The 16,507-nt window shown below is 38.6% G+C and overlaps 1 protein-coding gene across 1 annotated transcript in view; it reads left to right on the forward strand.

Moving 5' to 3' along the window:
- The window catches only part of side-VI (sidestep VI), a 1,063,375-nt gene that overhangs the window by 253,065 nt on the left and 793,803 nt on the right, over positions 1–16,507 (forward strand). The gene's annotated exons all lie outside the window — the stretch shown is intronic.

Below are 16,507 nucleotides of genomic sequence, written 5' to 3' on the forward strand. Positions count from 1 at the left end.
TATATCGATGCAGTGATACAGCATGCCTGTCCCGTTGCCGTGAAGCAAGCTTGACCGTAACGTCGCTACGCATTTTGCAGATTTCAATTGCAATATTGCATTTCAATTAAATGTATCTGAAAAGGGCCGATGGTAGTACAGGCTGAAAGCCTTTGGAAGATGATGATGACTTGTAGGCAGCTAGATCAGCAAATCGGACCGGACAATTTCATATTCTTCGGTTCAATGATCGGGTACTCGCAAGAGTCTCGGCCCGTCTGCTGCTGGACAGGGGTTGAACTGGTGTCTGCGACAGGTTGGAAGGCCGCAGAGCTGCCCCCCCCCCCCTTTTAGTTTTCTCGTTAAACTCCTTCTCTCAACAAGTTGGTAAATCTTAGCCTTTAACAGAAAGACGCTTAACACTTTTTTCGGTGAATTTATGTCCTGTTTCACGTCACGGTTCTTCTCTATGTCTGTTCAGATAAATTAGTACTTTTATTTATTTACTCTACTGTGCTAAATCAAACGAGTAGAAATAAAAAGGAATGTCGGTTTAATTGCATTTAAACTGCGATAAATATTTAAACGAATAGCTGGAAAAGCAGAGTAATTTAAACTGCGATAAATATTTAAACGAATAGCTGGAAAAATCTTAACGATTAATCGTTAATCGAATAATTGAACTTATAGGCATTCCTAGAAAATAGTTTAAATTCATGTTTTTTGGTGGTCCTTCGAAAATGTCGAACAGCAGAATTGCAACCAGCAAGTGTAACGCAAGAACCAAAAGTGGTGCGATGCTAGTTTTCATTGCTATGACGACGACTGAATTAAGGGGCTTAGAAGCAGAGGGGTGAAAGTCAATTGTCTTCATCGATTTCCTCTTTTGATGACCATGGCTTCACTAACGTATTTCGCACAATTTCTGCTATGCTTCTCTATCATCCAGAAAAACAAACAATGAACAATGTATCAATGAACGTGTTTGCCGTCGAGTTATTAATAAAACAGATAGTCGACGAAGATAATCCATCAAAATCACTTGCAACCCTTCTTCCACGTTTGGTTACAAGATTACAATTCTGGAGAGCATTTTGTGTGGTCGTTGGGGCCGTGTGATTCTGAATATGGCGATGAGTGTGCAAAATGTTACGCAATTGCATCCTCCCTATTTGCACACACCCGAAAATTGGAGGTGCTACTTCGACTTATTTCGTCTACTTACGGTTATCTGATGACTGTGTTGGGGAACCAGAATATGCATGTACGTAATTGGTGGATTCGTTAGTTATTTCGACGCTTTTGGACAATGCTTGACATTTAACACTTTTTCAATAGTTTCTTATTGAAGATCAACAGTACTTTTGACGCTAATCGATTGGGATAAATTATTTGAAATTGGTCCAGGGGCAGCTGAGTTATTAACGTTTAAAATCTTTCATAATTTCGTTACATGTTCCATTTCCGGTTTTCACAAAGTGTACCCCCAAATAGAAATCACAGACGTAGTCCTACGTCAAAATCACCTTTGATGCTGCAACTTTGTCATTTACCGTTATAAAAATAATTATGTGTACTATTTTTTTTTTATAAAAAATAAGCCTCTGAAATAACATTCAGAAATTGTTGTGCTTAAAAAGTACTTGTAAACGAAAGTTTGATCAAAATCTCACGTTTAAGGCTCTCACGTTTAAGGCTCTCACTTTGCCAGTTTTTTTTACCAAGTTCAAATCTTTTGATACCGGTATAGAGATAATTGTATGTACTAAATAATACTAGAATAAATTCTGTCTCTTAAATAACATTGTTTTTTTCCTTTGGTTTGTTTTCCGTCGATCTTGTTTTCCGTGCTGAGCACCAATGCTACCGACGCGCCAGGAAGGCAGCTCCCACACCTGGACTCTTCCTATCGACCCATCAACTCATGAACCGGGGACCAACGGCTTTACTTCCCTTCCGAAGGAAGGCGTGATCAGAGATGTTATGCCTCAGAACATCCCGGTGGCGCCGACTGGGATTGAACCCAGGCCTGCTGGGGTAAGAGGTAATCACGCTTACCACTACACCACCGGCGCCGTTTAAATAAAATTGTTGTGTTTATGAAGTTTTGATGAATAAATCAAAATTAAGGCTGTAAATTTGTCAGTTTTTGACCAAATTCGAATACTTTGGAATTGTTGTAAAGATAATTATTTGCAATAAGTCCAAAATATTCCTCTGAAGTAACATTCTAAGATTTTTAAAGAAAAACCTTGTATGCCCCTTTTAATCCCCCTCCTCTTAATGATTATCTTTTGACAGACTTGTATATTTCAATTATTATCCGTGGTCTTCCTCATAGTTCATAATAATATTTATAACGGTACTAAAAAGTTTTAATCTGGTCCAATAATGACAAACTTTTAGCCTTAAATATGAATCTTTTCTTCAAAATTTCGAATAAAAGTACTTTTTAAACACCACACCAGTTCCTGGCCAAAAATTAAGAAACATAAAAAATTTGACGCGTTTTGCATGAAACTTTTTCCCCTTTTTCTAAATTTTAGCATAGTGAGTACCACATAGTAATGGATGTGGAAGAGGAAAATCTGCAAAATAAATCGGATGATGATGTAGCTTCTTGCTCTTCGTCTATTTTGAATACGCCTCGTCAAGAGAGGCAAGGAGATAAGGATGATGATGCTAGTGACTCTGATGAAGATGGTATCAATGTAACGTTACTGTCAAAACCACCAGTTGATATTTTGAATACTCAATCCAGGCAGGACCAAACTGGTACTAAACTGAAGGGAGAGTCAATGAAACCTCTAAGTGGGGCTGGGAAAAAACGATTTAAACGTTTAATTGAAGATGGAGTAGACCCTGTAGAAGCTCGCCGTCTGGCTATCTTCCCTTTGCTCACTCCCAATTCGGACGCAGCTAAGCATTTTCGATACAGTGAGTCAAACAGTAGTGGTGACAATCCGCGACCAAAGAAGCAGGGTCGTCCCACGGGATTGAAACTGCCTTTGGATTTTAAATCAGTACAGCATCGTTTAGATATAACTAGAGCAGAGTCCTCTGGACATTCCAAAGGTACAGAGGGTAGAATCAAACCATCGTATAGGGATGTAGTTAATAGCGTGAAGATAGGCATACTTCCAAAAAGCTACCCAACTTCTGAATTAACAATGCAGCAGCTGATTGCAACACAAAAAACTGTTCTTAACAAAGCGGTCCATCAACGTAAAGAAAAGATTAAACCTAAATTTGGCAATTGTTTGTTCAGACCAGGTTACCTTATTCTTATTTGTAAAAACCAGGAAACATCTGACTGGATAAAAAGAATAATTTCTAGTATAATTCCTTGGGTGGGGGCAGAGCTTATTGCGGTTGATGAAAATACAATCCCGCAACCAGAGACATTAATTGGGTACTTTCCCATGAGTGCAGAAGATAGCAACGAAGACATTCTTGCTCTTCTAGAAGCTCAAAATGAAGGTTTAGTAACTGATAGCTGGAAGATATTTATGAGGAAAATAATAAATAAACGTCATGTGGAACTCACCTTTAGCGTTGATGGGATATCAGTGAGATCGTTAGTGGAATGTGAATTTGTCTTGGATTACAAATTTGGGAATGCTCCTATTAGGAAGAAAGTCCCGAACATAAATCGATCGGAAAAAATGGAAATTTAACGAAGTACAGAGGCCAACAGTGTTGATAAAAGGACCTGTGGTACTGGTGACGATGTGGGTAAAAACATCACCAACCTGAATGTCCCAGGACCAAGTGGTGTCCACAACACTCGAAGAACTCCGATTAAAGCTGATGAGGCTAACAGTATTACCACAAGGACCTGTAAAGTGGGTGGAAACACAACTAATCACAATGTCCCAGGTCTGATCGGTGTCCAATATACTGAACGGCTTCTTTCAAAACCTGAGTATAGAAAGATTAATATTACGGCAGGCAATAATCAATCAAAGAATGACTGCATAACTTTTACTGGGGAATGTAGAACTACCCAATGAATATTTACATGACTACCACATTCAATAGTCAAAACAGCATCAAATTCATCCAAATAAATCTTCATCACGCAAAGGGTGCAAGTGCTGTACTTTGCAAGAGATTTATTCAAAGCAAACTGGATATTGCTTTCATCCAGGAGCCATGGTCAAAAAATGGAAACATTTTAGGCATTATTACTAAATCATGTAAGTTAATATATGATCAAACACAGCAGTTTCCAAGATCTGCTATTCTTGTAAATGGGAATGTAAAAATGTTACCTATTACAGAATTTATTAAACGGGATATTGTAGCGGCATCTATTGCAATTCCTACCACGCGTGGAAAAACGGAAATCTACGTGGCATCTGCATATTTTCCTGGGGACGTAGACGATGTGCCTCCCCCAGAAGTATCAGCATTCGTTACATTTTGTAAATCACAAAATAAAGCATTCATCATCGGTTGTGATGCGAACGCGCATCATACAATATGGAACAGCACAGATATCAACACAAGAGGTGAGTGGCTACTAGAATATATAACAAAAAATAACGTAAATATTTGTAATGAGGGTACTGATTTTACTTTCATGAATTCCATAAGACAAGAAAATCTGGATTTAACACTCTGTAGTAACACACTCTCAGAAAAAATACATAATTGGCATGTATCAGATGAAGTATCCCTATCTGATCATAAACATATATTATTTGAATATAAAGTGAATGACATTATCAAAGAAACTTTCAGAGATCCCAGGAAAACAAACTGGGATCTCTATTATTCTAATCTAGCAGCAGGGGGTAGTGTCCTGGAAAAAAGAATTAACACACATAAAGAACTAGAAAAAACCTCTCTTCAAGTAACAAACAGAATAATGCATGCTTTTAACAACAGCTGCCCAATCAAGGTAAGATCAACGGATAGAGATGTTCCATGGTGGAATACTAGATTGGAAAATCTAAGGAAACAGGCTCGGAAAATGTTTAATCAAGCAAAGCGTACTTTACAGTGGGAAACATATAGGAAAGCTCTCACTTTGTATAATGAAGAGATTAGAAAATCAAAACGCAAAAACTGGAGGCACACTTGTGAAAATATTGAAAGTACTCCAGTGGTTGCTAGATTGCAAAAAGTCTTGTCAAACGATCATTCTAATGGTCTAGGTACTCTTAAAAAGGATAACGGGAGTTTTACTTCTAATGCATCAGAAACTTTGAATTTGATGATGCAAGTACACTTTCCAGGATCTCTACCGGTCTTGAATGAAAATACGACTTCCTTAGATACACTGACTGGATCAGAGAAGACCAGCACAGAAGTTTTCGAGGATCCTCATGATATTGCAAAAATAACTGGGCAAAAAATGGCCAGGCAGGACACGCAAGATCTAGCAAGTCGTATTTTTACTCAAGCAAGAGTTGAATGGGCTGTAAATTCGTTTGAACCATTTAAATCTCCAGGAAATGATGAAATCCGTCCTGTGATGATTCAAAAAAGCAAAGGAATGCTAATTCCCTGCTTAACTGAAATGTTCAGGGCCAGTTTGCGGTTGAACCACATTCCAAAACTCTGGCGACAAATTCGTGTGGTTTTTATTCCTAAAGCTAACATAAAGGATAAAAAGAGTCCAAAATCCTTTAGACCTATTAGCCTTTCGTCATGTATGTTGAAATTAATAGAGAAATTGATTGATGATTATATTAAGTCAAAGTATTTAGATTCGATCCCATTAAATAAACAGCAATTTGCATACCAACACGGAAAATCAACAATAACAGCACTTCATACACTAGTGACAAAAATTGAAAAAAACCTTTGAAGCCAAAGAGATTATGTTAGCTGCGTTTCTAGATATTGAAGGAGCATTTGACAATGCATCTCATTATTCAATGAGGAACGTTATGATAAAACGAAATTTTGATAAAACTATCATAGATTGGATTTTTGAAATGTTGCAAAAACGAGAAATAACATGCAGTCATGGTAGTTCAACGGTCACGGTAAGGACCGTGAAGGGTTGCGCACAAGGAGGGGCACCTTTGCTGTGGTCACTGGTAGCCGACGAACTACTATTACATCTTGAAGCGCAAGGATTTGAAATAATTGGTTTTGCCGATGACATAGTAATCATTATTCGTGGGAAATATGAACCACTTATCAAAGATAGGTTACAATATGCTCTTAATTTAACGATGGCGTGGTGTAAAGATGAGGGGTTGTCCATAAACCCTCATAAGACTACTATTATACCATTTACACATAAAAGGAAAATAAAAATACCAGATTTGCACTTGGAGGATACTAAATTAGTCCTTTCTCAAAAGGTTAAGTATCTGGGAGTAATTCTTGATAGCAAACTCAATTGGAACTTACATTTGAATAAAATAATAAGCAAGGCTACAAATGCCCTATGGATAAGCAACAAAACATTTGGTAATAAATGGGGACTGAAACCTAAAATGATCGATTGGATCTATAAGGCTATAATAAGACCCAGAATAACATATGCATCATTAGTTTGGTGGCCAAAAACAAAAGTTAAATATGCTAAAAAAAAACTCGAAAAGTTGCAAAGACTTGCTACAATTTCCATCACAGGAGCAATTCGTAGCACGCCCTCTAAAGCGCTAGATACAATGCTAAATCTGCTTCCCTTACATATATTTGTGCATTTAGTAGCCGAAAGAAACGCACTAAGGTTAAAAAGAACAAAACAGTTTTTTGATGGGAACCTTAGGGGTCATCTCAGTATTTTGAAGGAATTTAAAATTAATTCTTTATTATCTCATGAAGACTGGATGAATAGACAGTATAACTTTGAAAGACTATTCAACGTCACTGAACCTAGTCGCACTGAATGGGAATCAGGGGGACCTAGTATTCAACCAGGATCAGTAATTTTCTACACTGATGGCTCCAAATTAAACAACAGAGTTGGCGCTGGGGTAACGGGTCCTGGTGTCAACATATCAATATCTATGGGTAAGTGGCCAACCGTATTTCAAGCAGAAATACAGGCAATTATTGAATGTGCTACGGTTTGTTTACGTCGTAATTACAAACATACAAATATATATATTTTCTCTGACAGTCAAGCTGCCCTAAAAGCATTGAGGTCAGTTACATGTTGTTCTAAACTGGTTTGGGAATGCATTCAATTACTACAGCAGGTGGCTAAAAATAGTACAGATAACTTATTTTGGGTACCTGGGCACTGTGGGGTTGAAGGTAATGAAAAGGCAGATTTGTTAGCAAGATTGGGATCATCAAAACCATTCCTAGGTCCAGAACCATTTTGTGGGGCCTCAGAATGTACCCTCAAAATGGAACTAAAAAACTGGGAAAAATCGATGATAGATAACATTTGGAAAAACACTAAAATAGCTCGACAGTCCAAAAGATTTATATCACCTAATAAAGGAGCAACTCAAAGACTTCTTAGTCTCTCCAAAAAAAGATCTATGTACTTTTAGTGGCCAAGTTACGGGCCACTGTTCAAGTAAATATTATTTAAAACAGCTAGGCAAATTGGAAGATGACAAGTGTCGATTCTGCAACCTAGAGAGTGAAAACTCGGAACATTTACTATGTAACTGTGCAGCACTCTTTCATAAAAGGAAAACATTTTTCGATAAGGGTTTAATACAGCCCTCAGAAGTATGGATGACTTATCCCAGTAAGGCAATAAAGTTCATTCGTTCTATAATACCTTACTGGGACAATGCCTATAGTCAGCTAGTGGAAATCACTCAAACAAATAGTGATACAACACCCTGATGTGGCATACATTAAACCGGGGCCCGCCACAATAGATCAAATAACTGGTCGCAGTGGAAAAATGTACCCAACAAAGGAAAAAAAAGGACCGTTTTCTCGTGATGGTGGAGTAATGCTGAGCTATAAGGGCGTCAAACACAGATGAGGCTGGTGAGCTGTATGCTGTTTGGAATCACCACGTGGTTATTGAATAAACACCGTTTGAACTTTAAAATCTGTGTTAGGGAAATCACTTTCTGCAGGCAATCGGTGAAAATTTTAATTATTATAGTAACAGTTGCACATTCATGCAATTTTCAATAGTGACATTTAAAAAAAATGATAAAGTCTTTAATTAAGCAGATATATATATAAATTTTTGATCGACTGGTGATAAAAATGACTGAAATTTGTCCAGGGGCAGCTGAGTTATTAACGTTCAAAATCTTTCATAATTTTGTTACATGTTCCATTTTCGGTGTTCTCAAAGCGTACCCCCATATAAAAATCACAGACGTAGCCCTACGTCAAAAAATTGGAAGACTCATGTTTAAACTGGAATATAGCCTGCACTGCTTTGAACATCATTATACACGAGAAAAAGACAATCGTGATAATTTTTAAGGGGATACATATAAGTACGTTGGAAAAAAAAATCATGGGTTGGTATAAGCACACATTAATTTTTTATTTTTGGAACTTGTTTCCAGGGCATCAAAATAAGCATTTTCAACTGTAAATAAAATAAATATGAAGACATTTGGTAGCGAAATTACTGAGATATTGTGATTTGAAGATTGTGGTTTGAAAAAAAGGGTCCCACGATATATCATCATTACTTTGACCAAATCGGCTCATTTTAAGGGTGAAGACTCGTTAAACAGGTTTTGTGCGCTTTGAAAATAGTGATTTGGAAAAGAGATAAAAATATTTTTATTTTTTTTTTATATAAAAAATCGTTAGTTTTTTATTTATCCGGCTTCGTCATACACACGAGATACATCTTGTGAGTCTTCACTCCAAATTTCTGCCAATTTTCTCCATCCAGTTCTGAGATATCGTGGGACCCATAAATCTACTCTGTGTTTCGAAAAAAAAAACGGCTCTGCAAGTTTTACAGCTCACTTTGCGCTTGGAACAAAATTCGGTCAACGAACATCAGTTACGAATACGTGTTTACTAATACTAACTCAAGGAACCAACAAGCCTGTTAATCGCCCTTTTTGCTATATAAGGCTGCTATACGACTGATATAAAGTTCGGAGACCCTATATTTACCTTATATCGCCAAAAGGGCGATTATCGGTTAGTTAGCGGGCTTGGTGGTTACTTGGAAATACCAACACGTGTTTACTAATACGAATCGAATGTGACCATTTTTGAAAAATCGTTTTACATATATGTAACCCTTAAAATGAATTCCGCATAGTTTGTGAAAGCACATCATTCCCTTCGTGGTTTTCCCGACTAAAAGTTCAAATCCGTGACAAACCCACGAAATTTATGAAATCCATGCCTGTTGTAACAGCTCTGCAAATGTAAACAATGACTTGAATTGTCTATCAGTTCAGTCAGTAGTAAGCATGCTAAATTCCCAGAACAGTTTTTAGGGTTCGCGTAATTTCATAATTTCAAAATCAAAACGGCATAATTGATGCAGTTCTAACGTTTTTACTGAAAATTCTCCAAAATTTTAAAAAGGCTCTGAAATTTCTCCGAAGTTTTTATAAGAACCATGTAGTTCTTCAATATCATGGAACTTTTCTTAAAATCTATAAACATATCTGTACTTCTCTGGACTTTCTCCATGTTTCGGAAATTTGCTTGAAGCTTTCGGAAGATACCTGAAATTCTTGGATTTTCCCATAAATAATGTCTCAGATCTTCTTAACTTCTTATTCGAGTATGTTATTTTATTGAAGTTACTATTACTATGACAGCTATGAAGATCTCTGGCCTGCCTCGTAGTACACGGAGCGTCGTTGAAGTTAACTAACTTAACTCCAATGAAATTTGTTAGACCTCCCTACAGATTTCGAAACTAGAAATTAATGGAACTGCCTTGAAGTTATCCTACCTTTGTTGAAATTCTCGTAATTTTTTCTGAAGTTCACGGAACTTCCTTTAAAATGTTCTGGAAGTTTTTAACGTTCTGTAGTAGTGGAGAACAGCGGAAGACTTCTCACCTCAATTTACCAACGCTCGTTGCTCATCTTCCTCGCCCACGATGGCGTTCTAGTAGTGCATGCAGGGACTAATTGTTTGGAACCGTAATAGATTTTGGTTTCTTCTCACAATCACTTAGTTTATTTTAAAACACTTGCACCGAACATTTATTCACACGACACTAACATTAAAGTAACTTTTTATTCTTAAAACACTACATTGAACTTAATAAACTAGTTACAAAACAAGCAATATATTATACCGGGTTAGTGACCGGTCTCGACGAGATGGTGAAGCAACACTGTTCGGTCAATCTCCCTCGTTGTAGATCGTCGCCTCATCTAGTAGGTAGCCATCGATCGGTGCTCATATCTCCCGCTCTCATGCAAATGCCCCTAGGAATGAGTTTCTCGAGAGTATTCCCACGCGAATGTATTGCGATCAACGACTAAGCTGTGGTTGATTCTCCCACTCGGTAGTAGGAATGTGTGTAGTCGGTACAATCAAACTGATAATGAACTGAACCAAGTGTTGCGTCGATCATGCAGTGGTATTCTGAAGCAATTTGCATCTCGCATGCAAACACGTTCATTGGAATTTCCGGAAGTTTTTGGTATTTTTCTTGTAAGTTGAGTTGTTTAATGGATTTCACAGTTCCGAAACCAAAGACGCCCTAGTGTTATATTTATTGTTTTGGGCAGCTCATGCTATTCTACCTAATATATCAATCATTCAAGAAGACGTTTTATTCCGTTTTCGAGATATTTTTTTGTTAATTGAGTCTTATGTTTTTACCTCAAAACTATCATGCGTCTCCAAAGTGACTGATCTACCACGTCTGCCTTGATTTTAAATTATTGTACTGAGGACCTTGACCATCGTAAATAACACACCGATAATTCAACAATATTGTGCTACCTGTTTTCGAGAAGCAATAAATTATTTGTTTTACTACAGTCCTACAAGATAGAGAACCGCGAATGTTCAGAATGTTTATTTGATCTTCAAAACTCTTCAAGATAGACATCTGCAGCCACCCGTTGTGCATTCATCTTCTTCTTCTTCTTCGCATTTCAAGCTTATTGCATATCGCATATTTAGCTAATTGCGTGTTCTAGATGCACTTCCACAGTTATTAATTGAGAGCTTTCGATGCCTGTACCATTTTTGCATTGATATGATTGTGTGGCAAGTCCAATCATACTTCTATGCCCAAGGAAGTCGAGAAATTTTCCAACCCGAAAAATTCCTAGACCGAACCGGGAATCGAACCCAGCCACCTCCAGCATGGTCTTGCTTTGTAGCTGCGCCTTTACCGACTGAGGTAAGGGAGGCTGAGCTGCATTCATACCATGATTTATTTATAAAAAAAATCTTTGCAATAGCCCTAACGAACAGTGTTGGTTGACAAAATGTGAACATTGGCCAGGAATACAATCTCTTTCTTCAGAACTCATTACAATTCTTTGTGACGGTCGTATTGAATCATTACAATTTAAGCAATGGTGTCAATCAGATCGGTGTATGGTGGATCAGCTAAAAATAGAAGCACAAGAATTTGTGGACACATTTTTTTTTAATATTATACTATTTCCAGAACAACATGTGAAAAGGGCATACAAGCTTTTTGTAAACAAACCTTCTTATGCCCTTTTCTCGCCACCCATATGACACCAACGCAAACCTTTAACATCACCGGGTAGGGGACACTTTCCCCTTCCCGATGATATTGCTGGTTTGCGTGGGCGACCCTCGGTTGGTGAGAAAAGGGCCTACAAAGGTTTGTTTACAAAAAGCTTGTATGCCCTTTTCACATGTTGTTCTGGATTTATTGCCACATAATTTCTTCGCTGAACAACGGAGAGTAGGCTGTGCCTGTGATCGAACCTGACGTTTGTTTTTGTCCGTGGGGTTTTTTTTTTTAATCTATAATCGGTTGCTCATCTGGCCAAAACCAGGCCCAAGAGACAATTTCTAGTTCCTCATTCTAGGTCCCTATTATTTGCCGCTGAGAAGCTGTACCGTAGCCAAGTAGAACCTCCACGAGGCGTCCTATCATTTGTCCCATCATAAGTTCCATCATTCGTTGAGTCGCAGCGTTGAACCTGACTATTGGCCACGAAAAGGCTTGCCAATGCACATCAAAAATCGACTACATACATCCGAACATTTGTTTATCTCAACTCGACACAAAACACAAACTACCATAAACCGGACTAGTTCATGTTGAACTTCATCAAGCTTCGTCTACAATTTGGACTTCTACATCAAACCATGTCATGCAGCTTTCAGGTTCAATTGGCTGAACTTAGTGAGTTCGTTCCATTTAGTAAATTTTTTATCTTTTCACACCAGTAACGTTGGGGGATCACCTTTTTGTGGTGCGTTACTGGAATAAGATCTACCACCGAACCCTAGTCGTGACAACTTCAATCTAGGGAATCAGGATTTTCCAGTAGTCAAAGGATCACATTTTAGTCCTTGTTACTTTTTATGACTTGATAATAGTGGCAAGACTCGGGTAGTGACCACCGCTGTTATGCATGTCTATATTGTATATTTCAAATCAAAAATATTGTTTATGTTCAAAGATTTCACAAAATCCTTTCCCCTTTGTCCATCTCCTTTTCCTTTCCCTCTTCTCTTTTCAGAAAGCGAGTAATGGCGCTATAGCCATAAGTCATAAAAGGCTAGGACAAGAGTTAGTGTTCATGCCCCAACCGACAGAAGAAAATGGAGCATCACTTAATCTTTCTTTGATGCTTCCAACGACCAACCAATCATATAATGACCAAAATCGGAACGTACGGTACGAGATGTGCACGGTTCATCCATTTATTGGATTCTGAAGCATCGTGTTTAAATCTTCGATGTTTTCTGAATCATCTTGCCCCTTAAATGCTGCACAGTAGGCCTGGCCGTTTTGATATGTGTGACGCATCTTCGATGTGAAACATATATCAAATAGACAAGAAAAATGATGTAGGTATATTTATCATTTTCCAGGATGCTTTCAAGAACTGGCTGTGTTGGTGTTAGATAAGACTAGATTAGACATAATTTCATCGCTGAACATCGATTAACTTAAATCGCATTTTTTTTGTATTTTGTGATTTTCCGAAAATGATTCCTTGGTTGTAAAGGATGCTGTGCAAGGGTTTCATTGCGCACACAGTGCACTATTCATCCCTTTGGGACATATTATAAGGGTGAATCTCAGAACTTAAAGTTTACAAGTTTTATAGCAATTGCTTAGTTCACCTAGAACAATCACGTTGCAGATCGGTTATTTATAGTTAACTGTATAAACTTCAGAGTTGGTTTGAGATGCTATCTCACATGAAGCTTTAGTGTCAAACGAGCATTTTGATACCTGTAGATTTGAAGAAATACTTCAAGACTCCTCATCCATTGATGTATGAGTTAGGTAAAGAAGTGTCCGTTTGACTAGTACTGTTGCATTAATGGCCCTTCGCTCGTTTTAAACTTCTATTCTATTTTCATACTGCCGTACTGCAGCGGAATTATCAACCTACATTCTTCAGACGTTTCTCTAGCTAATACATCATTAAACTAAAGCTTCATGTTAGATAGAATTTCCAACCAACGCTGAAAATCGTAAACTTCACGTATGAAGCTACAAAAAACCCTTCTTAAAAGCAAGCTTACTGGCCTGAAAAAGTTTTACTTTTTCTCTGATGGATCAGGCAGCCAGTACATAAATAAAATGACAGCTTTTAATTTGTGCCATTGTGAGGACTTCGGTTTTAATGCGGAGTGAATTTTTTTCGCTACATGTCATGGTAAAGGTTCATGTAATGTATGGGGAGGAGTTTTAAAGGGAAATTCTGCAAACGCAAGTCCTCAAGGTCATCCCATAACAACTGCAAATGAGTTTCAAAAGTACACTGCGATTTTTCTTTATCAGAAACAGATTATAAAGCAATGGATAGGAAAATCAAGAAAATCTTATTTTACCACCAGAAAATAAAAATTAAATTATTGAAAAACGGTTTTCGATTTTGAAAGAAGAAACACGTGCACTAGTGGCGCCAGTGGTGTAGTGGTAAGCGTGATTACCTTTCACTGCAGCAAGCCTGGGTTCAATCCCAGTCGGTGCCGCCGGGATGTTCTGAGGCATAATATCTCTGATCACGCCTTCCTTCGGAGAGGAAGTAAAGCCGTTGGTCCCCGGTTCATGAGTTGATGAGTTGAAAGGTAGGTGTGGGAGTTGCCTCCATGGCGTTGGTAGCATTGGTGCTCAGCACGGAAAACAAAATCAAGTAAAAAAAAAAGGAAAAATGACAATTAAGAGGTGAGTTTTGTTTTATAGCATGAACTTGACAAAAGTTGCCAAACACTTGGGATGTTTAATAATCTTTTTGAAATTAACGTGAAATTCGGTACAATCATAAGAATATCACGAAAAAAATGTGAGAACTTCAGGAAGATCCAAGAGCTTCATGTTTATTTCAAGAACAAGGCATTTCGATTATATCAGGAAAATACCGTGAACCTTCCAGAAGTTCTGAAAAAAAATCAGTAAAGTACAGGAAACTTTAATTTCAGGAATATCAACAGGAGATTTGCACGAACCTACGTTTTCGGGACTAGGCAATAGTAAAACTACTAGTGCTTGAACGTTAAAAATAAATTCAAAGTGTTTTTTTTATGTTACTTTATACGCGCGAAGTTTGCGATTTTCAGAGTTGGTTGGAAATGATATCTAACATGAAGCTTTAGTGTGATAATTTATTAGTTAGAGAATGATCTTAGAAGAGGGTAGGTAGATAGTTCCGTTAGAGTACGGCAGTATGAAAATTGAATCGAAGTTGAAAATGAGCGAAGGGCCATTAATGCGACAGTACAAAGTCAAACGCACAGTTCTTTGCCTAACCCGTACGAAGTATGTCTTCAAATCTACAGGCAAAAAAGGGTGTGCTTGACTTTACTCATATACTGTCTGCGGCTGTGGAATAGTACTAGCGACGTTTCATGACTACCTAAAGCCCCACGTTGCCGAAAGCATTTCCAGTCGATGGTGTGTTATAATGCTGGCTTTCGTCGTCGCCGCAAATGACGATGGTTGAGTCTGCCCAAAAGAAGCATTTGGCAGTAACGTTGATGCTGTTGACGATTTTCTCGTAGAGGTGCGCTAGAAGCAATGCGGACGATAGTTCCAGGCGAGGAGTCGATAATGATTTCTTATTTTTCTTCAAATTTTCGAGTAGAGCTACTCGAGATTTGGAGGTCAGAAGATGTACTGCCACGCTTCCATCTATAGCTGTAGTGCGAACGTATACGCATGCTCCGTACGCTTTGTTTGAGGCGTCACAGAAGCCATGCAGCTCTACTGCTACGACGATACGGCTTATTCCAATCCATCGAGGTACTGCTATTCCGTCTAAGCTTGTTAAGTTCCGCCTGTACTCTCGGCAGTACTCCTGTAACTGCAGTTTGAGTGGATCATCCCATCCACAGTCTTGCTTCCAGAGATCCTGCAGAAAGATCTTCTCCTGAATTATTACTGGTCCTACCAGTCCCAAAGGGTCAAACAGTCGGGAGGCATCTGATTGGACACAACGTTCTTTATCTCTGTTGACTCATTCCACATCGGCGAACTGAATCGAAAGGAATCTGTGCTTGGTTCCCAGGTTAAACCCAGCGTTTTCACAGACGAGCTCGAAGAATCCAATTCTAAAATCAAGTCCCTCAAATCCTCCGGCACCTCTGACAGAAATTTCTTGCAGTTAGAATTCCACCTTCGTAACGAAAATCCAGCTGATTGCAGTAACTCTATCATTTCCTTGATGAGCACCTTCCCTTCCTCAATGTCATCTACGCCTGACAACATATCATCCACGTAGAAGTCCTTTCTAAGGATCTTTGCAGCAGCTGGGTGTGAATCCTTGCCTTCATCGGCCAAGCGTTGCAGACATTTCGTAGCCAAGTAAAGTGCTGATGCAGTGCCGTAGGTAACTGCATTGAGAACGAATGTCCGAATGGGTTCTGTGACGCTATCTCTCCAGACGATTTTATGCAGCAGACGATCCAATAAACTCTGCAGCACCATCCGATACATTTTGGCAACGTCTCCTACAAGAGCGAATCGATGTGTACGGAAACGGAGAGTGATATCCACTATCATGTCTTGAACTACGGGTCCCACCATTAGTCCATCGTTGAGTGAAATGCCACTGGACGTTTTGCAAGAAGCGTCGAATACTACTCGCAGCTTCGTCGTCGTGCTGTCAGGCTTCAAAACGGCGTGGTGAGGCAAGTAGTATGACGGGGCACTAGTATCTTCTTCGAAAATTTCCTGCATATTACCCATGGCTAAATATTCGTACATGAAATCTTGAAAACGCTTGATTGCAGTCGATCTGGAATCACCAAGCTGCTGGATAATCGCCTCTTTCTTAGGTAACGTGACCACGTATCTCCCTTCTTCATTCCTGAACGTTGTCCTATCGAAGAATTCTTCGCATGCTGATTCCTCAACCGATAACGTACTGGTGGATTGACAAGTTTCAACTTCCCAGAACTTCGAAAGCTGATCTTGAATCTGTGCTGTTGAACAGATTAGAGTGTACGATGCGCCTGCAGG

This window comes from Ochlerotatus camptorhynchus, unplaced genomic scaffold (genome assembly GCF_037179485.1).
Source record: "Ochlerotatus camptorhynchus isolate MF236.1 unplaced genomic scaffold, CSIRO-AGI_Acam_v1.1 ptg000232l, whole genome shotgun sequence".
Lineage (NCBI taxonomy): Eukaryota > Metazoa > Arthropoda > Insecta > Diptera > Culicidae > Ochlerotatus > Ochlerotatus camptorhynchus.